This window comes from Neofelis nebulosa, chromosome 1 (assembly GCF_028018385.1).
Source record: "Neofelis nebulosa isolate mNeoNeb1 chromosome 1, mNeoNeb1.pri, whole genome shotgun sequence".
Taxonomy (NCBI): Eukaryota; Metazoa; Chordata; class Mammalia; order Carnivora; family Felidae; genus Neofelis; species Neofelis nebulosa.
The window spans coordinates 72441738-72465656 of record NC_080782.1 but is presented as its reverse complement, the minus strand read 5'-3'; the positions used below and the strand labels follow the sequence as shown (position 1 = coordinate 72465656).

The 23919-nt window shown below is 39.4% G+C and overlaps 1 long non-coding RNA gene across 2 annotated transcripts; it reads right to left on the bottom strand.

Moving 5' to 3' along the window:
* Positions 1 to 1472: 1472 nt before the first annotated feature.
* Positions 1473 to 8694, bottom strand: LOC131509590 (uncharacterized). 2 transcript variants are annotated; one of them, XR_009260592.1, is made up of 3 exons: positions 8535 to 8694; positions 6844 to 6941; positions 1473 to 2016 (listed from the first exon to the last, which is right to left on the bottom strand). It is a non-coding gene; the product is annotated as an uncharacterized LOC131509590 (long non-coding RNA). The 2 variants fall into 2 exon arrangements; XR_009260594.1 differs by having other exon boundaries at positions 6844 to 6936.
* Between the last annotated feature and the right edge of the window lie 15225 nt (positions 8695 to 23919).

The following is a 23919-nucleotide window of genomic DNA, read 5'->3' as shown; positions in this document are numbered from 1 at the left end:
TCCTTGTCTAATTAATCCTTGCACCATCCCCCTCACACCTCCCCCTATTCTCCTGATACATTCCCCACCTCTACTCCCACTGCCTCTTATTAAGTGTTCCTGTGACACGCTATGCTTATCCTTCATAGCATTTATAATGGTTGATAAATCCATGCTTATTTATGGAATTATTCATTGACAGCTGATACCCCCATACACTGCGAGCTCCATAAGGGCAGAAACTATGTCTTTGTTCTTGCCCTTGTATCTGCAGCACCTAGCTCAGGGCAGACATAAAGTAGGCACTCGTTAACCACTCCTTGAATGAATTAATAGACATTAGAGATGAATCATCCAGCCCCCTTTTAGAAGAGGGAACTGAGGTTCAGAAGGCAAACTGGCATGTTCAAAGTCCCAAGTTGCTGAACTAGGAAAAGTACTCTTGTCTCCAGACTCTCATTCCATAGGTCTCATCTAATTCTACCACATGGCCCTGAAGCTTGTTCAAGGGCCAAGTCACAGCCTCCAATTTTATTCCTGGGACAAAAGGTGATTGAGAAGAGAGACAAAAGGAATTATTCATTGAGTCATATGAGCAGTTGAACATAAATGAGAAATTGAGAAATGAAAGACTGAAACTCAAAAATGGATGAGTGGGTGGTGTGGTTAATGTATTGACACCCAGATGAGAGATTGATCTGGGTGACCAGCCTGAGATGTATATGCATACAGGCACAGGGCCTGAGGTTCCACAAAGACAGTACATATACCTGGCCAACAGCTAATTAAGAGAAAGAATTTTCAAGGGAACATGTGGGTGTGCTGGAAAGTACAACAGGATCGAGTTTTGTTCAATTGGTTTTGGATCATGAATTCTTCCTGAGGGATAAGGGAGTGGCAGTAGAGGGAAAAAGGAACAAGGTGGAAAATAGACAGTCTATTGATGTTTTCATATTTGAGGAATTGTACTTAATAAATAATGAGGATGCTGTTGAGTTTAAAAATGCCAAGTCTGGGAAAGAAAACAATAATGGAAGAATTGGAAGCCAAAGAAATAGCTTATGTCTGATGAAGTGATGGAGGCTGGAGATGAGAGAGGGGCTCCATGCTGGCACCACACCCTTCTCTTCAGCCAGATCACATCTTGGCCATAATCCTTCCTTTCAACCAGTGCCAGTCACAAGGAGGAGGTGTGAATCTGGGGCCAAGGCTGAAGCACAAGGTTCATGAGCCACAAAGGGTAGGGCTGCCTCAGCCTAGGCAGAGAAGGCAAGTGCTCTTTTATATTTCTGCTGATAGAAGCACAATGTTTTAACTCAAAACTGGAGGGTTATTAGTTTCCCAACCAAAAGAAAGAGTCTCAAATGTGGGATTCCACATAGCAAGGCTTCTTTTGAACTCCCCAGCCCTCAACATCTGCAGCCGTTTCTGTTCTTCAAGCGTTGCCAACTTCTGTGTTAAAGACTGATATCTGCATGGACACATGGGTTCTGGCAGCCTCTGTTCAGTGCAACAGGCTGGGGGAAGCAGAGGCAGCAAGGAGAGGGGCACGGGATTCTTTGTGCGTGGCTCTACTCTAAATCTCCACCTACAGAACAACTTAAGATTGGATAAATATAAAGTGCAGGCTATAAGTGCATTTAGTCTTTTCGTGTGAAACTGCCTGAGACTTACATACGGGTAAATAAATAACAGGAATTAAAAAAATAATAATAGTCCTGTGGTACTCTAGATAATGTTATTTTCAGATTTTAGAGAAGTAAGAATACATTTTAAAATTAATTTTTACACAGTGAATAATCAGAGTGGCAAAGAGAGTACAGACTTGGGCTTACATAGTTTTGAATCCTGGCTGGGTAACTGTGAGGAAGTTGTTCAACCTCTCTGAGGCTCATTTTCCTAGTTTTCCTGCTGTAAAAGGAGAGTCGCAACATTCCTTTGGAGATTTTTGGAAGGATTGGAGATAATACCCGAAAGCACGTATGCAGAGCATGAAGTAACAGGCACTGGTTAAATGGCAGCTGCATTTCCACAGAACTATGAAAGAAAACAAGGCAGTGTTTTTCAGGCCACTGTTTTTAACAAATCATTAATGAGATTATGAAACTTCAGTTAGTAAAAATCAACTCAGAACAGATATACAGAGCTGGACCCTGAAAAGCCATTCTTCATTCTGGTTTCAGATCCCAGTTATCAGCCATTCCCCCAATTTCCTTTCATTCATGCAGAGGCTGTGAGGCAAGGTTCTATATCCCTAAAAATGTAGGAAGTTAACTATGGTATGATTTTAGTCACAGCGAAGTTAAGAAGTCCTTAAAGTCCTTGCCTCTTCCACCACGACTTTGCTTTGCTCGCTTGCATGCTCTTAGAGTTGCTGAAAAATCGGCCTCAGAAGGGAACCTGGGTGGCTCTGGACACTCAAGCATCCAACTGTTGATTTTGACTCAGGTCATGATCCCGAGGTTGTGGTATCCAGCTCGTGGTGGGCTCCCCGTTGCCAAGTGTGGAGCTTGCTTAGGATTCTCTCCCTCTTCCCCTCTCTGCCTCCTCTCTCTCTCAAATTTAAAAAAAAAAAAAAAACCAACAACCTTAGAAGAGAAATGTATTTAGCTTAAGGCTTCAATTCCTGTTTAAGTACCAACACTTGCATATTATTAGCTATCACTTCTCTGGAGAGGAGTCCCCAGACTGCATCTCTGCTAAGTGCCAGCCACATAGCTTCAGTGCCCCAAAAGACAATTATTCCAGCCCATTCTATAGGTTTTTAGGCTTGAGCAACTAATGGGAAATTATAAAGTACTTAGAAACCGTACAATTCCATGGATAGTGTCCACACTGCAGTGTTTCTTTGTTAAGAGTTTTAGCGCCTTCGCTAAAGTCACAGATTTACTCATTTTTCATGAACACACAGTAACCATGCCTCCTTATAACTACTTCCCACCATCCTCCAATTGCGAATGCCTTCCCCCTACAGCTCTATTGAAAAATAATTGACCAATAAAATTGTATGTATTTAAAGGGCACAATACGATGATTTGATATATGTATACATGTAAAATGATTAACAAAATTAATATACTCATCACCTCACATAGTTACCATTTCTGTGTGTGTGCGTGTATGCACACAATGAGAACACTTAAGATCTACTCTTTAGCAAATTTCAAGTATCCCACACAGTATATTATTAACTATAGTCACCATGCTGACCTTAAATCTCCAGAACTGATTCATCTAAAGGAAAGTTTAGAAAGCCTTTTAAAAATCCTCTCTCCACCTCAGTTTCTAAGCCTGAAGCAAGAGTCAGCTCAACTATTACATCTGCCACCAAGACTTTGCAGCCATCCTACCCTCAATGACATTTACTTCCTGTGAACTCATTCAAAAGGATTTCTTGAATACCTACAGTGTTCCAGGTCAGGTCCAGAGCGTTCATTATCTGCCACTCTCCTGTGACATTTAATCATCTGCTTTTGGAACACTTCTGTCATTATTTAACTCTAGTCATCTAAATGGTCGCACTATCTCTTGGATTCATTAGATAGGTTGTATTCATTAGATTTTATTTTATTTTTTTCATGTTTATTTATTTTTTGAGAGAAAGAGACACAGCGTGAGCTGGGGAGGAACAGAGAGAGAGGGAGACACAGAATCTGAAGCAGGCTCCAGGCTCTGAGCGGTCAGCACAGAGTCCAACGCGGGGCTCGAACCCTCAAACTGTGAGATCATGACTTGAGCCAAAGTCAGACACTTAACAGACTGAGCTGCCCAGGTGCCCCTATTCATTAGGTTTTAAATAAACTTCTGTTCTTCATAATCCAAGCATTAGTCAATGTGATAAAACAGATCTTTTTGGTGTTTTGAATAAAAGAGCCAGTGAACTTCTATGAGATACTACGTGAATAAGGCACTGTTTACTCTTTTGGGCAAATAAATGTTTCATACTTATTCAATATGGTTTTCACCAGGCATGTGAAAGACTCAGAACTACAATGTTTGGAAGCCAAGCATTTATATTTGCCAATTCTCACTCTGACTGAAGCCAGTGCTGGCTCCATAGCTTCTCATCCCCTCAGCCAGGTGAGGCTTACATTTGTCAGAGATCCATGAAGCTACTTTCACCTGAGGAATTTTGACTTTGTACTCTTACAGGTTCTTAAAGTGTGTATGCCCCCTACTTATTATTCTGACCTAGAGATTTGGTGTTAAAATTAGAGGTACACTTTGAGACTGTCTACATATATATGTAGATATATAAATAAAATACTATATTTTAAAAGGTGGATTTCTCCATGTAGACAGAGGGAAGCTTGCCTGAGAGTGTCCATGTGGTGAACAACACGGGCCTGCAGGCGAGGAGGTTTTTTAGTATCCCAAGGAGGAACAGAATCTGTAAAAGAGGCTCATATAAATGTTTTCACATGCTTACAGAGGTGAACCAAGAGCCAATTTACCTCTTCTTTAAAAGAAAAAAAGAGCTTATGAAAAAGGGAGTTGTTTATAGTCATTTAAAACTCCATATCCATAAAACAGGATAAGGAATGTCTCAACACTGTAGATAAAAGTCATTTGGAGAGCGAACACTCCCTTTAAACCAAGGAATGTATGCTGATTAGATGAGGGAAGTGAAAGAAAGAGGTAAAACACCTATTATTAATAATAATAAAATGACTTTGAACTTCTCCAGTGCCTTTCATCTGGGAATTTCAATTTGCTTATATTAACTAATTAAACCTTTTACTTTATCACCCTGTGTAAGAGAATAAGGCTAACACTTAGAATTTCTCCTTTCTCTTGTAGATTTAAATACTTTGCAATCATTTTTTGTCCAAGGCTACAACCTACTGAGTAAGCTAGTGTAATTATTCCCTTTTGTACAGGTAGGGAAACTGAGACAAAAACGTAACATCTTGCCAAGACCACACAGTGAGACAGATGCAGAACCACGAAGCCAACAAATATTTGAATCCAGGGCTCCTGGTGGAAAAAGTGAATCAGTCCATTTCCCCCACTCTGCCTCCAAACGAATATTAGTGAAGGAACTTCAGAAGTTTTAAAAATCAACTTAGAAGTAGTAGAATCATGTGAAATCTTCTAAATACTCCAACTCAGAAACCTGAGCAAGTCTAACTAGTAACCCGCAATAGGACAGGAGGAGGAAAAGAGGATGAGGGCCACATTCATAGTTTTTCCAAAGACCCACCTAGCTTTCAGAATGGAGAACTGATGAAGACAAACAACAATCTATAACTTGTACTTTCTGTGCATGTTGTTACTTGGTCCCAGCTCAAATTGCCTTCTCTTCCCTTCCCATCCCCACCAACTATTGGGGAAGGGGCTAGCAATATCTCAAATGTGTTAAATTCCAGATCCCTACCTACCCCCCCCCCCCCCCCCGGCTCCCACGGAAGTCTCAATGGCAGCATCAATGACAACTCTTGGAGACAGCGGGGCATTTTTAGCCCCTTAGAACCTACTCATTAGAAGTTAGTGAACTTCTGAAAAGTAACTGCTTTAAATATCATTTTTTAAAATTCAAATATTGTACTGAAAAAAAAATACTTTATCAAAAGACATTCGTGGTCACTTGACCTTTTCCAAACCTAGAATGTTAGCCTTACTAAAATCCACAGCTTTTCTGCCTCTCTCATCTAACCCCTAGATGAGTATTTTATTTAACTTTAGAGGCAAATGAAGTATTTTATTTCCTTTGTGAACTTTCCAAGCGCCTTTTGCCCTAGGCAACAAGCAAGGGGCGAATTTAAGACGTGGTGAAACAAAACGTGGCTTGGCTGTTCCTGTCAAAAAATAAAAATCAACAATATGTCCAGCAGTTGAGATAAATACCCTCCAAACTTGCATCTTGTATCTGAAGCAGGGTCAGATTAGGCCAGGCCCCGCCATCACTCCCACTGGTTGTTATTGCTACAGAGGCATAGTGTCACATCGGACCAAATATGGCCCCTTGCCTCCCATAGCCCGGTTCCCTGAAGCCAGATGGTGCACTTTGGCATAGTCTTAAGACTACAGTCTTAAGGCTATCTGTAGAAACATAAACATAAATCTCCCCTTGATGACTAATCTCAAACTTCAGGCAAGGTACAAGTCAGATGGCACACTCCGAACTGCCCATTTCCCGGCAGAAAACTTGTTCCACTCATACTTCTCTTAATTTAACATGTCAACAGAAATACTAACAGAAATAGAAGCCTCTGATTTTCTATAAATTAGAATTTATTAGCCCACCCTGCAGAACAGCAACAATAAAAGACATTCTCTTCCAGATGTAAATTCAGAGTCCTGCAAATATTGTCAACTTTGCCAGTGATAAAGTCATGATTTCCCCCTCTTAAAAAAAAATAACTGAAAAAAAATAACAGTTCAAAAACAGGCACACTGCAGGAAGAGTCAGAGCAAACTAGTTGTAGAAATAAAATTGTTTAAAACTTTGAATTAAATATCCTTGAAACATTTCACACACACACACACACACACACACACACACACACACACTTTCAAATCAAAAGATAATGTGTAAAGTTCTCTTAAGGAGATATAATTTGGCAAGTGACTGTCTGGCAGAAACACTGCTTTTACACCACTGGCAAAAGTTATTCACTGGTTGCACAACAGCTAAACTGCAAGTTCCTGGGAGAAACCAGCTCTTTAAATCTCAATGAGAGGTTAGAAGGCCTTTGCCTGTTCTTAGCTTTAAATCTGCCAAGCTGGCATGGGGGCAGCTCATTTTTCCTTAATACAAGTCTTCATTCAAAAGCAAAATTGGGCCCTACTGTCCCTTGCAATTACATTTCAGTGGCTTAAGCTGGGTGTTTGTGTTTTTTCTAGGTGATTAATAGTACTCACATTTAAATGGTCACAGTCATCCTCTACAGTCATTAACACCCCATTAAGATGGATGAGAAGAACTTCACACCTTTTGTTTCAGTCTGCTGGGCCCTGGACTTAACAAAACAGCAAGGCACTGATTTAGGGAGGGAAGATTATCTGCACAACCAGATAGGCTAAAACTTCCTTTAAAAACAAAAAAAAATTTTTTTAAAGCCCTTCTAAAACTTCTATGTTTGAAACACTCTTCAAATATCATTTTGAGAATGCTAACCCCAGAGTTACCCCATACCTGAACTTACATATATATTTGGCATGGTTCTTCAGTAATGTTTATAGAGCTCTGGGTTTCTTCTCTACTGTTTCCTTTGCTCTAAGCCTATAATTATGATTGAGAGACTTCTGTTTGTAAGGAAAAGCAGTAGTAACATGAATATCTAGTTACCTTTGAGGGAAAATACTTTAGTGGAAGTTCATGCATGACAATCTAAACACTGGCTCTGTTTCTCCCAAATGGTAGTAAAAACCCCATGTTTTTGGAAAATTCAAGTAAGTTAATTGTTCCTACTTAAAGGGAAAATGAAGAAAAAGTTGAGAGCAAGATGCTGCCTGAGACTGTTTAACCAGTGGAGTGGCCAATTATGGTTGGTGTTTTTAATTTCTCTTCAAAAACGCATTCCCTCAAGAGAGTCCTGTGTGATGACAGCAGTAAACTTTGTAGCAAAACCACTTGTTTATAAACTCGCAAAATACTACACTTCATCTTTTTGAGTTGAAGTTCTTAGAGGCAGAGAGCAAGGCACACTCCTCTTATAAAGCCAGCCTCCACTTAGCTGCCACGGTTTTTCTTCTGTGGACAGGAGGTTGTCAGTCAATCAACGTGGTATCACCATTGTTGTCATTTGACCTCGCAGTTAAGAAAGTGACTTTATTGACTCAAAAGTTATTTGTTACTATTACTTTCCACTGAAACAGTTACCTTTCAAATCATACAGTAAAACATAAGTTTTTAATAAAGGAAACATGCCTATCTTAACCCAGTCATATCAAAGTACATAATCTACAGTATCTCACATCCTCGCAAACAATACACACACACACCACTGATATTCTTTGTCATAGTTTCATACATTATAAGGAAAGTCTTTGTCCAAGGTCACACGTAGCAACCCACCCCCAGCATTCTGACAAGTTATCTATACCTAATTTTGACAGAAGGCAAAACTCTTCCTCCTTCTAGCTATTTGAAGATCCCAATAGTTTTAAAAATTACTAGATCCACATTTATCTGACCTCTAAAATTACCAATTTCACTCATTTCTCTCTTTACTCTTACTACATTTGAAGAACTGTTGTGTTGCTATCAGGAGCCAGTCACTCTACTAGTGTTATAAGAAGTGCCTTCCTTCATCCCCTCTAAGATTTAACACTCTTCTTACTATGTCATTAGTTTCTTCCTTTGTATTAGCTGTTTCTCATCAGCATACAAGCATGCTCCAATTTTGCTTATGTTTAAAAAAGAAAATTCACCCATTGACCCCATATCCCCCTCTATGTATCCCTCCATTTCTTTGCTCCAATTTACAGACAATGTTTTCAAAAGAAATTCTCACATTCTTATCTCCCATATATTGCCCCCAGACATTTGTTTTCTGTCCCACCACTGCACTGATCATTGCTATCACAACCATGCCAGCAACAAGCTCCACCTTGTTAATTATTTGAACACTTCTCTGACTTCATCTTAATTGGGTTCTCAGTAGCATTTAATGTGGTTGTCTGTTTTCTCTGTTCTTGAAACATGCTCCCTGGTCTCCACTCTGTAGTGGTTTTCTTCATACCTCCTTGACCAGCCCTTCTCAGACTCCTTTCTTGGTTCCTAGGCATCTAGTTGACCTTGGATTTTGGAACACTCCAGAGCTCAGTTCTGAGTTCTTTTATCATCTGGTGGGAGCAGTAGATAATAATTATGAGGTGAGCTAGGGAAGTTGTCCAGGAGAAATGAACCATTTGGCTCCTTTTCCATCTTCTTTGCCTGGGGAGCCAGCCAAGGAAGCTAAGACAGCTTAGTGGGGCAGGGAGAAAACCTATAGAATACAGTATTTAGAAAGTGGAAGTGACCAGCAGTGCTAAATGCAACCAGAAGTTAAGTGAAATGAGGAGTGAAATACATCCCCTGGATTTTTTGACAGTAAGGTTATTAATGACCTTAGAGAAAACCAGTTCATTGGACATGGACATAAAAGCCAGCTGAAAGTGGATTGAGCTGTAAATGGTGAAGGAGCTGAGAAACAGGGAGAAGAGACAACTATTAGACAACTAGGTACCGATATACTTTAAAAATTTTCAGGATAAGTAGTGTGATTTATATGTGTATGTAAGTTAACTTTAATCAGACCCCAATGGGAGGTTAGTTAGCACTTAGAGGAATTCACAGTGGAAATTTATTTTACTTTTTCCTACAGTTTCTTTGTTTCCAGTGCTCAAAATGGAGCCGGCCATTTAATCAGTTCATTTGGGAATTAGATCACTGTGTTGTAGAAAGGAGTGTGATGTCCATTACCACATAAATACATCTGTAAAAGGGCATCATCACTCCTGCTGCCACACCCTATGTTCGAGGGGGAGAGGTGGGACGGGTCACTATGAAGAGTATAAATTAATTTCTCTCTTTTTGCTTTTCTTTCCTTATTGTATTTCTTAAGTAAAGTAATCCAGGAATAGGGCCTGCTCGCATTTACCTGGTTTTGAATTTGTTGCAATCCAGCTTTGGGGTTATTGTTTGTTTTGCAGCTGTCATTCTAGCTTCTGTTATATTCTGTTTCAAAACCAACATTTGAAATCATTACCTTTTAGATGCCAGTCATATGGGAAAGCACCTGCTATAAATTGCTAGAGTACAAAAATTTTAGTTTCTATACCAACTTTTTTTTTTTTTTTACATTCAACGCAAATAGTGCTTAGCTTCAGTTTGCTTCTTAACTTTTAATTCTATCTATATGAATCTCTAGAAAACCAATGTTTGACAGGGAGGTTATATGCAAAACGCAAAGGTTAGCAAGTACGTGAATTATCCCTACATATGGTCTGGGGTTTGGGTATTACTGAGACTTGGAAATCTGGAGAATTTCATCTTGATTATAAAGCCCTGTGGAATGCTTCGGGTGTCTCTCCACATGGTGGATGAGATGGGAGAAAACTGGCGGAGGCTCTCCCTTCCCACCCAGTCTAACTGATTGAGACAGGGCAATTTTGTTGGAAAAGTCTGCTGGCAATCTGTAGGTCTCAGCTTGCTCCTCTATGCCTTGCTGAGAGAAAGAGTTGTTGGAAGAGAATCAAGGCATGAAACTTTTGCTGCTCTAGTTTAAAGCTTATGAAAGCAAATGATCTCCAGGGCACTAATCCTTTCACCTTGGTAAACATGCAACAAATCTACACGAAAGGAAAGCCGAAAGACATCCCATTTCTCCTCCTGCAGCAACTCACATACTACCTGTAGGCTCCAGACTACTAATAGGTGTCTCACGAGTCTCCACAGGAGAAACATCCTAACAAAACAAAAAGACAGAAGTCTGAGGGTAAAAAAATCACCAATTCCCATAAAGCCCCAAGTTACTCTGACAAGAAGCCCTGTGTTACTCCTTTGTTTTACTGCACAGGTAAAGATAGTTTGACAGAAATCAACGTGGGTTGTTAATAGTCATTTTGCTTTATTTTTAAACTCACAACAGGATGTCAGGTTTTGTGTTGTTTCACTTTTTAATCAACCCCATTCTTGCCTATTTACTGGCACAAACTCCCTCAGCAACTTGCTGTGTCAGGGAGTGACTTTGAGAGGCAATCTATTAAACTCAAACTGAAAGATTTTCCCCCTGTAGATCTGTTTACCAATTTTAATTATTGATTGAAAATTGTTTGCAATGGATAAAAATACATGCTGAAGGCAGGGAATGAAAACATAAACACACACGATAGCCTAAAGATTTTTTTTTCCCTGAGTCATTTTTAAAATATTGGAATGGTTTGTCAGTGTATTTGAGGACACTTGGCAATCTGTACCAGTGCTTTCATCTCCGGAAATCTAATATCAGGTCAAACTAGTGGTTTTATCAAGCCCTTATCAGCAAACAGGAGCGTGAAAAATAGCATTTGATATATAGTCCCTAGAGAAAATGGTGAGGCAACCTGGCACCAAATTACAGCAAAACTCCAATTATGGATGTTATACTAAGATTTTAATCAATAAAACTGTGACTTTTCCTCACCAGGGACACATTACTAGGTGAAATACCAAGCTTCTGAGCAGTAGGGGAAGGGAAAGGAAAGGAGGTGAGAGGGTCACTCTACATCTAATCTTATCATCTTTAAAGACAGCAAGAGAAATTCACTGTGGGAACAAAGCTAGACAACTGTCAGAATAAAAGTGCCCCACCTGAGCAATAGAAAGAAAGACCCCTCCCTCCCAACTCAGGATAAAGATTTCACCAGTATAAAACACAGTTTTTGTGTTCTACTTTTCACCTTCTTCCCTCCAGTGTAATGATGAGAAATCCTTTGAAAACTTCAGCTATCACCCACTAAAAACCATTAAACAGAGGTTTGGCAATGACCATGGATTTTCTGCCATCTACAGATGAGACAAATGTAGCTGGAGGACTGAATTTTCCCCCTTGCTTCCCCAGAGACAGATTGGGACACGGGGGGCCCCAGATTAAGAATGTAATGAAATCTTGATGGGCTGTCATTTCAAAGTCATGGGAATGGATCTTTGCCTTACAGAAGGGAAGGGGGTGGAAGGAGGAAGATGGACTCTGAGATCAGACCAAACCTTACAAATACAGGGTAGGTATTCCCTGAAAGCTAGTGGAGTGACTCCGGATGGACATATAAATATGCCCTCGGTTTCACCAAAAGGCCTGAAGAAAGTAAGATCACAAATGTTGATATAAAATGACCTCCTTGAGGGACTATGGGAACTGTATATACAGCAGCTTCACACTTCCCGTGCTGTGTTGTTACTGCCTTTAGTTAACTCAGTCCATATTTACCTTAGTCACCTCTACTCCTAGTATGGCAGTGGTGTGGAATATGAAGGTATGAGACATGTGGCCTTTCCACAGCCAGGCTCTCTTGGCAAAGAGCATGTCGTCATCCAGTTACCATGAGACCTGATTTAGGGTTCAAGGGGGTAACCACAGCAAAGGAAGTCTTGGCCTAGAGGAAAGGGAAGTGACAGAGAGGGCTCTTGGTGCTGAGGAAGACAGAAAAACCAAGACAAAAACCATCCTCTTTCCCATCATATGGAAAAATGTGACCCATGAAAGAGAATATAGAAGAGGTAGATGGTTGGATTACCTATGCTAAATCTTCTCTCATCTGATTACCTAGAAACCAGAGCCTTCTTCACTCTGGTGAAGGTTTGACAGCATCTTCCAAGTTCTACAATTTCTAGCCAAAATGTTCAGCCTGAAGGCTTTCTAAAACAGTGGTTATTAACCAGTGGCATAAGGACCACAGGTGGAATCCAGAAGAAAACCTAGAGTTGAAAAATACTTCCCCAACCAAAACCTTGATACTCTCTTACATTCCCTCTCACTACTCATTCCTTTCACAAATATTTATTTATAATGAAACTGGAATGTAGCAAGTTATATTTTTTTCGAACATTGTGTTTTTCTTCTGAACTCCTGTGACTTTCCCCCTAGTCAGCCAGAGGCAAGCACATAGCCTTGAGGAGAAGTCAATTTTGGATATTTGTTTTTAATTTCTAAAATAGTCTCTAGAGGCTCAGAAGAGAAGGCCTGAGGGAAGTAAATAGGTTCAAGCCATAAAAATAGAACAGGTGAAAGAATAGAGGAATGGAGAAACATGCAGGATGGAGGTTGAGGCAGGACAAGCCTGGAGCCCCCAGAAAGGAAGAGGTCACCATGAACTGTAGAGAACTGCTTTGGCCAGTGCCAGGGGCCTCATGGAAACTTAAAGGCCACCTCTCAGGATTCCAGGAGCACAGCACAAAAACTGGGAGAAAGAGTCATGTGGAATATTCTTTGTGATGCAGTGAAGTGAAGACTTCCGTTCAGCAGCCTCCTGTGCATCCCCATGAACCCTCCACAAAAGGACCTGTCTCTCTGCCTGGGACTTTCTAAGCTCATCTGAGCTGACTCTCCTCTCCTTTTACACAAATCCCAAACAAGCATGAGCCCTCAAAACAGAAAACAAGGTGGCCTACAGCCAGGAGGCATTGTTGGCATCAAAGCCTAGAGGGAAACCTGGGAACAAAATGACAGTGGTAGGAGACACATTACAACCTCACTGTGCCCATGTGCTCGGCAGTTTGCTTCCTGGGACCAAAAAATCATCAGATGCAATTAAAGCTCTTAAGTAGGTGTAAGAGGTTGAAAAGGGGAGCTTGGGAGAGGGGCAATAGATAACTACAAAGAGTGGAAGGAATGTTGTGGTAGCTTTTGAAACATAGGGGAGAATCTCTTATACCAGAATTACTGCTTCAGCTGAGTCTTAAATAATTAATATAATTTAACCACAGGGGAGGTGTATTAGTTTCCTTCTGCTGCTGTATAAAATTACAACAAATTCAGTGGGTTAAAACAACAGAAATTTATTATTCTACAATCTGGGGGTCAGAAATCTGAACTGAGTCTTCCTAGGCTAAAATCAAGCATCAGCAGAGCTGCGTTGCTTCTGGGGGTTCTAAGAAGAAATCTGTTTTTTGCTTCTAGAGGCCACAACATTCCTTGGTCCACAGACCCCTTCTTGTCAATAACCTCACTCTGACTTCTGCTTCTTTCAACATCTTAACCTCCCTGACTCTGACCCTCCTTACTATAAGGAACCAGTGATTGCATTGGTCCCATTTGGGTGATCCAGGCTACTCTTTGCATCTCACAATTCTTGACTTAATCACAACTGCAAAGTCCCTTTTACCATTTAAGGTAACATATTCATAGGTTGCAGGAACTACCAGGAAGATGTCTTTGGGGAACCACTGTTCTGACTTCTAAGGGAGAGTTCCAGGCAAAGGCAATAGCCAAGAAAAAGCCCAGTGGGCACAGAGAATAGTAAGTGTGAGTGAAACCCCAAGTTTATAAAGCTAAAACAAAAGGGAACAAGGCAGGGAACAAGTAGTGAGTGAGGATTCAATGGGGCAGGCAGAGACTAGGTCAGGAAAAGCTTTATATTCCATTTAAGGAACTGGGATTTATGAGGTCGGTAAGAAGTAGTCATTTGTGAATTTTAAACAGGGACATAACATCATCAGATTTACCTTCTAGAAAACTCATTCTAGCTAAAGTAGTACAATGTATTTTAGAAAGCCCAGGGAAGCTGTGAGGTTCAACGCAGGGAAACAAACTATCTTTATGATCCAGGTAAAATTGGTTAGAGCCTGAACTAAAGCAATATATGTAAAGAGGAGTGGGTGAGTTCGAGAGAAACCACAGTGTGCCTATCCACAGGGTGTGATGATTGAACTAATGTGGAGGTGAGAAAAGAGTCAAAGATGGCATCCAGGTTTTTGTCTCCTGTGACTGCATATATGGGGGTGCCTCTCTCAGTGCTTTTCACTGAGTTTGAAAATGAGGGGAGGTGGCTCAGACTTCAGATGGACATAGATAACACATTTCACTCTGACCCCAATACTCTGATCCTCCTTTTCTGCCTTTTAGTTCTCCTCATTTACCTGTGTAAGCTCTAATTACTGAGAGGATTGAGATGCCCAATAGTCCCCCAAATTCAAAGTGTTGCTTGTATATTATTTTGGCTCCAGCTGGTCCAGTATTTATCTTATTTGTTCAGATGCTACAAATTATCCTTGGAAAATTTGCTGGTTTAGGGTTGATATAATTGATTTTTGGTGTGTCACCAAGATCTCCCACTTCAAGAATTGTGTGCTTACTCCTCCTGCTATCTGGAGTATTGCTTGAAGGACTCACAGCTTAGCTCCACTCCAGGAATTCCCCTAAATTGAAGGGAAGTGCCTTACTCAAGGTTTACTTTCTCTCCATAGAGGCAGTCCACATCCAGTGACTGATCCACACAAGAATACAAAGGTCTAACCTCTGGCTTCAATTTGAGATTCAATATGTATTTAATGAGCCCTACTAGCTTTCCAGATCCCTATGGAGTCTAATGAAGGCTCCCTTGCAACTGAATCAGCAGTTCAACTTCTCCCTCTGCCCAACCCTACTTTCCATACCTCCTTAGAGGGCATCTAGCACTATTACAGCATCTCTCCCTCATCTCACACCTGTGACTGCTTGGAAAGTAGGGTGTCCCCTTAGGACCAGCTCATGAAGAAGAATATCATGTTGGTTTAGCTTAGTATGCAGATGCAAGCCAAAAATGGTCTGCCAATTCACTTTCAGAGTGGCCCTGAAAAACATCATTAAGGAAATTCCCCCAGTGGAGTTTCAGGTGGTGCAACTAGCATCCACTTTGTGTGAAAAATGAAGTGGCCTGAAGCAAGTGTATTACCCAAAGTAGCACATGGCTTGGCTGGTTGGTCAGGAGCCTGGAAGGACAAAGATGGAAAGATAAGGACAATGAGGCAAAGAGTTATGTGGAGAGAAGAGTGGGCACAAAGTCTAAAGATCTTTTTATCATGTGCTAATGCCACTGGAGATCACCCATCTTACAAGAGGTACTAATGAACAAAGTAGACAAGGTGATTGAGTAGAGGCTATTACACAGCTTATGTTGTCAGCCACCCCAGTGTCAGAACAATATTTGCATGGGTATTTGTAGAGTAGCCACACAGGTGGAATGGGGGCTATGATGGTCCAAACAGCATGGACTCCCCACTCACTAAGGCTTATCTAGTTACTCTGCTTCCAAACGGACAATCTGCCATTAATAAGAACAAAATCAAGCCCCCACTATGGCATCCTCCCTTACAGAAATAAAACATCACATGGTGGTGAGTCAGTTTACAATGGACCCCTTCTGTCCTGAAACAGTATAATATAGTTAATTCCAAGATGACAGAGATCCAATGTAATAATAGCCTTGCCATGGAAAAATGTTTGGTTTCCCCAAGGGACTGTGCCATATCAAGAGTTCAGTGTTGGTCTCTGTTGCTGGCAGCTGTTCATCTTGCCTAGAATTGATTGAAATAGAATTCTTCCATGAATGGAGATAGCAAGATTCACACCATATTTTAAGTCACTGCCCAGGCACTCTGGGCCCCTTGAAGCAAGGGACCAGCAAGTAAGGAAAGGAACCACTTTCCTCAAGGAGTCATTTATTTGGAAATGGTATACCAGTTCTGACCCGAGAAGGGTGTGGTGACCATTCTAGAGTTAAGGTCTAAATCATCCCACCAGATAAACCACCTAGATTAGCTGAGGTGCCTGTTGAGGCTAAAATAAATCTAGAAGGGGTAGTAAAGGAGGGAGATGATAGCAAGCTGCAGCCCTGAGGCTGTGGTGGTGGCTATGGTTTATCTTGCAAGTCTTACTGTAGTAAGTTTCTCCAGGAAAAGAGATCAACTAGAATCCTAGAGGAGACATTCCTAGATAGGGTGTACCTATTATGCAAGGCATATGGATCCAAGTAGTACCAAAGGTGAACTCTGGCATCCCCTTTCACAACTGAGGCACTGATTTCCCATCTGCTGCTTGTATTGTCTGATGATAGCCCTCAGTTAAGTCCCTCCTCAGGAATTCCCCTCAGCTGTGGGGAGCTGCTTCCTCCAAGGTTACAGCCACACTAAATCGCTAGTCAATGAGCAGTTAACAAAAGCTGGGACTCCTTGCTTCAACCCAAGATATCTCAAAAGAGTCATCCCAGCTTGGGAAGTCCACATGAGTTTGGCTGAGGGCTCTGTTACAACTGCATTGCAGTTCAACTTCTCCTGCTACGCATTCCAGTTTCACTCTTCCCATCAAAATTGTCACTCCCAAGACCAGTCCCAATAAACCAGATGCACACACATCGCCATTGCAGAGTCAGCTTCCCATGGAACCCAAATTATAATGATTGGCTTCTTTTTTGGTTTGGGGCACACAGTTCAATCTATTATAAAGTCTGCTGTACATTTACAGCACTATAAAAATAAAAGCTTTGGTATCCCCAGTTGCATACATTTGAATACCACATACTTTTGATATTATAAACAAGACCAGGTTACTGAGCCTTGTGGTTCATTATTCTAAATAAGTCTAAAGCTATTTTTACGGTAACAAAATATAATACACCTGCAAGAATTCCAAAGAATATGGGATATTCTGTCTGCACCATAATCTAACATGTTTTAGAAAGAACTTCTTGTGCATCATGTACTCCTGCGAATATTTGCCAGAGTAGAATCTATTATTTTTTCCCCATCATTCTTTAGTTGGATTCAGTGCTTGGAATACCCTTTGGTCTGCAGACAGTAGCTCAAATGCCATTATTACAGAAAGAAATCGTTTCCTCTGTAATTTCCTACAACTATGTTACAAACATTTCTTAAAATATGTCTTTAAGGTATGTCTTACCGTATAATGCCCCATCAATACAGAACAGTATTCTTCACTGAACTATTATTAAAGATAAGAATTCAGAGTTCAGACATGATGGTTTTCCAGGATCAACTTCTGAGTCTCAATAACCTCAGTTTCTTCAATTTAAATATCTCACATTTTCAAAAGTGACATAAAACTAGCAATTTTATGTTACCAGTTGACTTTATGTTGTTTCCGTGACTAATGGGATCTCTATTTAAAGGTGTCATAGGCTTTTCTCAAGACTATCATGGTCAAAACAGGAGACTTGACTTCTCCCTACTGCCAAAAAAAGCTATTCTTTCCCAATCTCAGAAAGTAGTATCAACCCACCTTGTTGGTTAAGTCAGACTGTATTTGGTTCTTTTTTTCCCACTCCAGAAACAAGCCATAAGTAAGTTCTGGCACCTGTCTCCAAAACAGCCTGAATCTGTCCAGTGCTACCTATCATCACTGCTGTCACCCTTGTCAAGCTACTATTCTCTCTATCATACAATAACCTCTAAACTGATCTTCCCACCTCCATTCCTGCCCCCTTAAGGACTGACATAACTATCAATATTTTTTTTTAATACAAAACAAAACATACTGTGATTCTGTTTATCCCTTCAATGCTTCCCACTGATCACAGAATAAAATAAAAGCTCTTTTCCATAGCTTATAAGCCACTCTATTAACTCTACCCTTCCTACCATCCTGAGTTCATATCATATCATCTTCTCATGGCTCTCTAGCTCCAGACTCTTTGAGTTTAGTTGTTATTGTAGTTGTTGTTCAGATATACCGGTTTCCTTTCCACCTTGGAATCCCTGCTCTGTTCTCTGCCTGAAACATTCTGCCCCATGGTTTCATGCTGTTTGCTGCATCTCATCTTTAGGATCTGAGCCCAACTGTAACTTTCCCAGAGGTTTCCTTGACCAGCTCCAAAGTAGACTGCTTCTCTTCCCAGACACTTGTTAATAGATTGTCCTGTTTTACATTTTGTGGTCTTATTACTATCTTTTATTTTAATTTTAGATTTAATGTTTCTCCCTACTATTTCATAAACACCGGGACCTTATCTTATTTCTTAATATTTTACCACACTTAGTACTTGATGCTCCATAGATATTGCTGAATGAATGCACAAATGATATGAATAAATAATAACACAAATAGATTTTTCTGTATTTGCATATTTATGCATACGTTTGTATGTATGAATATATATTTATATATAACTGTATGTTTTTAGTTATATATAAAATATATCTAAAAATTTATAATATACGGTTACATATTTTATAAGTAGTTATATAAACATATTTAAATACAATGTTATAATTATTAATATATCCATATTAGATATAATATATTTTATAGTGATATAGAGATATAATATATTTTTTAAGTAACATACATAGATATATTTGTATCTCAGTATATAGGTCAAGAAGTTTAATCTCAGAGAACAAGTTTTAGATCTAATATAAGAGGCATTAAATTAAAGATGTAACCATCAAAAATACAAAATATACACTTCTGTGTTGTTTTCTAGTAATGGCAAGGGATTATACTCAAAGCCATATTTTCCAAATCGTAAAACAAATACATTTTCTCATATTTTAAATTTCTATATATTATAATCCATGGCTTTACTTAATGAATTAAGGTATCTTTTATTCCTAATATTAAAGTAATAGTGCACCTTTTCAGCAGTGGTATCTTAGAATTGAGGGAATAGTATTAAAAGTTCAGTAAATATTGGGGCGCCTGGGTGGCTCAGTCGGTTAAGCGGCCGACTTCGGCTCAGGTCATGATCTCACGGTCCGTGAGTTCAAGCCCCGCGTCGGGCCCTGTGCTGACAGCTCAGAGCCTGGAGCCTGTTTCCCATTCTGTGTCTCCCTCTCTCTCTGACCCTCCCCCGTTCATCATGCTCTATCTCTCTCTGTCTCAAAAATAAATAAACATAAAAAAAAAAATTAAAAAAAAAAAAGTTCAGTAAATATTGTTGAATTGAATGCAAGAATGAAGCCTCTACTTTGTAAACAAATGGCCACACACATGGGACAAATAACCACAATCGTGGTAGAGTCAGTGATCACAGAACAGCCTTCTCTTGTGTTGATCTAACTAATTCTGACAGGAAGACAGGGAACTGAGCCCCTGACTATGATCTCATTAATGCCAGGCTCCAACCAACCAATTTAAATGCTACCTGGGTCAGAAAGCGAAAAATAAATGTGAATGCAACTTCACTATTACAAATGAAATCTCACTAAATTGTAAAGAAAATTAAGATTTTCAAATAGTAGTAGCTTTCTTCTGTGAATGTTTTCCATAACCTTAATTGTGTCTCTGAAATTTTCCGTATATACATAATTTATTTTGTTTTATTTAATTTTTTTTTTTTAAGTGAGAGAAAGCAGTGCTACTTAATTTTCATATTTAGGCAATGTTAACACCTAAGGAGTGTAGAGTGAATTCAAATTCACACTTCTGCTGCTGCTATTAGTCAGGTGAAGAACATTTATTTAAGCAGTGAGATTTAATAATTTCTCATAGTCCTCTTATCTGTGATCTGAACATACCTCAACCCCTGAAAAATAAAACGAAGTGCCGTGGTGTCATGGGAAGAAATCAGGAATATAATTCCATATTTCTCTCATCTCCATCATTCTGAGTGGCCAATAGGAAGCAGAAACAGGTAAGTCTTTCAGAAGAATGTAGAATAGAAATGTACACCGTGTATCATTCTTACAACGCATACATTCTGTGTACCTTAGGATAGTAAGGGTTTTGCTATACATGCTTACTCTTGATTGGCATCATCGTCCTGAAACACTAGTTTGAGAAGAATGTCTAAGGTCCAGTTCGGCAGGGAAGAAGGAGTTAGTCATTAATTAACAAATTGGAACTATTTACACAGACTTTAGTGACCAGAACTGGGAAATTCCAGGCATAAGTAAACCTAATATTTAACCATGGCATTTTGTGCTTAAAGATGTGGAGAAAATGATGAAGAAAATTAGAGAAGCTTACTCTCTAATTCCTATGGTTAACATAATTTTTTTTAAAAAAGATACTTTTAACAATTTTCTCAACATTAGTTTTTGAGTGCCGACAATGAGCCATATATCATTTTAGGTGCTAAGGACTGGTCAATATACAAAACAGGAAAATCCAGCCCTTATGGAGCTTCTGGTATAATGAAAACATTGAAAATAAAACTATCAAATATTTATATAGTGTTCATTACATTCCAGACTCTGTTCTAAGTGAATTTTTCAACTTACTAGCTCATTTAATTTTCACAACAACACTACAACATGGATGTTGTTGTTTCCTAAAGTCATGAAGCAATTTGGTGGTAGAACTGAGTTCACAACCCAAGTGTTCCAGCTCCAGAGACTGCATATTAACCACTGCCGTATATTGCTTCTTCCACACAACGCTGCTTCTTATTCTTTTAGGTACTGAGCTATGGTACTCATATGGTACTGAGCCAGAAGAAGTTCCTGTACTCACATAACTCACATTCTGGAGGAGGGAGACAGACCATAAGCAGATAATGGAATTATTTCTGTTGGTGATTAGAACTGTGGATAAGCCAAAGAGTGCCTGAAAGGAGGACAGTATCATATAGGACAATCAGGAAATAATTCTCTAAGGAGATGAGAACTGAATGGTAGTATCATATGAAAGATATTTGGAACAGAGGGAACATCAAGTGCAAAAGCCCTGAGGCAAGGGATCAGCTTAGCATATCTTTGTAAGGCCTGTGTGCCACATGCAGAGTGAGAATGGGGAGGAACCATATGAGATCAGATCAGAGAGAAAGAGCCTAGCCAAATCAGAGAGAGCCTGTAGGTCGTAATAAGGAATGAGGATTTTATTCTCAGAGTAATGAGAAGCCACTAGAGGGTTTTAAACCAACAGACATACAACATAATTTAGGTTTTTAAAAGATTCTAGGTAAAAGAAAAAAAGGAAATATAGAAATCTCTAATCCATGATATTTGGCATTTGCCTTAATTTTCTCATTAATTAATTTTCATTTTCTAATGATCATATCTTCTAAAATAAGCTTAAAAGTAGGTGGGTTGTTATCCTACCCACACATTTCCGGCATATGCTCATTAGCAGAAATGCTCCACCATGGAACTTGAGAGCAATTGCTTTAAGTCCTAAGAAGAATTATAAACAGAGCTAGTTCCAAAAGTGGAAGCAGGAAGAATGAGGAAGGACAAACTACATCATGTTTAATACCAAGACAGTCCTTAAAGAAGCATGAGGATCTTTTTGGTCTTCACCTGATATGCTAAAGTGATATTTCACTAGCTCTTTGTCAAGATGATGTTCAATATAGTGAAGAACCAGAAGCGCACAGACACCGGGCAATCAGAATAGATACTGTCCACAGGATTAGAGCAGTGGCAGAGCAGAGTGGCCTTGAGTAATCGCCTCGAGTGGCTATATCATGGAGAGGTCTGGGTAGGGGTCTTCGGTCTAGGAGAAGATGGCCAGGGGTTGTTGGTGAGGAAGGCTACTCAGGACAGTGGCTATTTACTTACCAACTGGTACAGAAGTGATTCAATATTTTAACAACTTTTATGGCAGGACTGATCTTATTGTTTGCATTTCCCTCTGTCCCAGACACTGGATAACTTAACAAACAGCATTCTGTACTGGGTGTGTCCAGCAGAAATAGGCAGGAGCTGGTTTCACATAAAGTTTTGTCAGTTCTCCCCTTCTAATACTTGGCACTATTCACACAAGAACAATCAAATGTATTGGCTGGAAAGTTGCCCTCAGTGTGAGAGAACAAATTGATTCCCACAATATATTATTGCTGGAGTAACTAGCTGGGCCAAACCAGCTCTGCTAGGAAAATACCACCCACCACAGTCTGGTCAGCCTTGAACCAGACTGTTGTCCTCATGCAGACACCAAGCATAGTACAATACAGGATAGTTTGCCAGTGAGTGTTAGTGGGTTGGCCAATAATTAAGTAATAAAGGCATTGTACCGGCATCCTCACAGGTATTATTCCTGAACACTAAGCAACACAGCATCTACCTCAGATGTCATGTAAGAAGCACATTTATTTCTCTCAGGGAGTTTTATAAATACCTACACCCCAGTTTGAAATAATCTGTAACAAAATTTCTGATAAAAGTCAAACACATCTCTCCATCTTTAAAATCCTTAAACCACATAACTTTTCAAATGTCCTAAAGTGATTATAATTCATATAAATAAACATATCAAAATACAGTGGAACATTTAGATTTGTAGAACACAAAATAAACTATTGTATTAATAGATGATTCCCATGGTGTTTTTGGACATATTTTTGCTGGAAGCACCTCATAGATCAATGTAATATCTAGCTTTGTGATTTCTTCAAATATATTTTAATATATTGCTGGTGTTTTTCCCTTGCAGGGAAGAACTAGGAAAACCAGTTACATTGGCCTAATTTTAAGGGTTTTGTAACATTTTTCCAGCTAATATTTTTACATTAAGGTTACTTTTTCTCTAAAGAAAAGTAATTTAGTAAATCCCCTTTGTTTTTAGGATACTGTGGGAAATTCAGCACTATACACTCTTTCTTTGTGTTCATTATATTTTATGTAAATGTAATTGTAGTCACTTTTTAAGATTACAGTTTATAAAATGTTTAGTCACTAAAGTGAGTCTCTATAAAGATTGTAGTCACAAAGTGTATGTCTACAGCTTTTGTTTTGATTTAAATCATAGTTATTCCTTTTTAGCTGTCAAGCCCAATTTTTAATTCAATATAAATATCTGCTTCCTGTTGCATTAACACTATAAGATAAATTTAAGGATGAAAAATATGTTAAAAAATCAAAGCCAGTTTTAATGTTTAAACCACTTGAAAAATGGATTTTAAACATTTCTATCATATTAAAATGAAAAGAACAACTGGGGTGCCTGGGTGGCTGAGTCGGTTGAGTGCCTGGCTTTGGCTCAGGTCGTGATCTCACAGTTTGTAGGTTCAAGCCCCACATCGGGCTCTGTGGTGACAGTGCAGAGCCTGATTGGGATTTTCTCTCTCCCTCTGTCTTTCTGCTCCTTCCCCACTTGCACACTCTCTCTTTCAAAATAAATTAAATAAATAAATAAATAAATAAATAAATAAACTTAAAAAGAATTTTAATAAAAAGAAAATGACAACAAACTTTAGTTGCTTTGTAGACAAGAAGCATTCATCTAAATTAGCCTTTCAATTCTGTGACTAGCTTGAATCCAAATTTTTCAATGAAAAAGAATAAAGATGGTCACAGCCCCACTCACTACCTCATCTAAACAACCTAAAGCACTAGCTTAGATGCCTGAAATTAACAGAGTTTTATTTGTAATAACTCAAGGTGGGTCGCCTGGGTGGCTCAGTGGGTTGGGCGTCGGACTCCAGCTCAGGTCATGATCTCACAATCCATGAGTTCGCGCCCCGTGTCAGGCATTGTGCTGACAGCTCGGAACCTGGAGCCTGCTTCAGATTCTGTGTCTCCCTCTCTCTCTACCCCTCTCCTGCTCATGCTCTGTCTCTGTCTCAAAAATAAATTTAGAAAAAAAAAACATTAAAAAGAAT